General features: G+C 41.3%; 1 non-coding gene across 1 annotated transcript; it reads left to right on the forward strand.

Annotated features, from left to right (window-relative positions):
- The first annotated feature begins 307 nt into the window (after nucleotides 1-307).
- Nucleotides 308-414, forward strand: LOC149999179 (U6 spliceosomal RNA). Its single transcript, XR_016513878.1, has one exon. It is a non-coding gene; the product is annotated as a U6 spliceosomal RNA (small nuclear RNA).
- Nucleotides 415-695: the final 281 nt, after the last annotated feature.

Here is a 695-nt window from a genome sequence, read left to right on the forward strand (position 1 = left end):
CCCAGAGGTGTTATCTCTAACTGCCTCAGAGCCTTGATATGCATGGCGAGTGTCTGAGCACGTGTCATGAGGCTGACGGAGACGGCGGGGACACACGCTCCCACGCACCCCCACCGAGAGCTCATTCTCACGGCAGCTGAGACGCACGACACACGCAGGCCTCACCGTGTGCCAGGTTACCGCATGCAGTTTACATATGTTAAGTCATTTGTTTACACGTTATATATTAACATATATTTACATATGCTAACTCATTTATTCTCCACAACACCCCTAATGTTGTCATTTTATTTAAAAGAAAAAAGAAGTGCTCGCTTCGGCAGCACATATACTAAAATTGGAACGATACAGAGAAGATTAGCATGGCCCCTGCGCAAGGATGACACGCAAATTCGTGAAGCGTTCCATATTTGAAAAAAAAAAAAAAAAAAAAAAAAAATAAAAGAAAAAAGAAGGGGAGCACAGAGAGAGATTAAGTGACTTGCCCGAAGCTTTTCACAGGGCAAGTTAGTGGCAGGTAGTTAACAGTAAAGCTGGACTATGAACTCAAATGCACAGTGTTGATTGAACATCAGGAAATATAGTCATTCTAGTCATTACATTTAGAATAAAGGAGAAAAATTTGTATCAGCATACTCATAGATGCCAAGAAGGCTCTCGGTAAAGTTCTGAATTTCAAATGAACAAATGAAAAA

This window comes from Furipterus horrens, unplaced genomic scaffold (genome assembly GCF_987537825.1).
Source record: "Furipterus horrens unplaced genomic scaffold, mFurHor1.1.pri manual_scaffold_10, whole genome shotgun sequence".
Lineage (NCBI taxonomy): Eukaryota > Metazoa > Chordata > Mammalia > Chiroptera > Furipteridae > Furipterus > Furipterus horrens.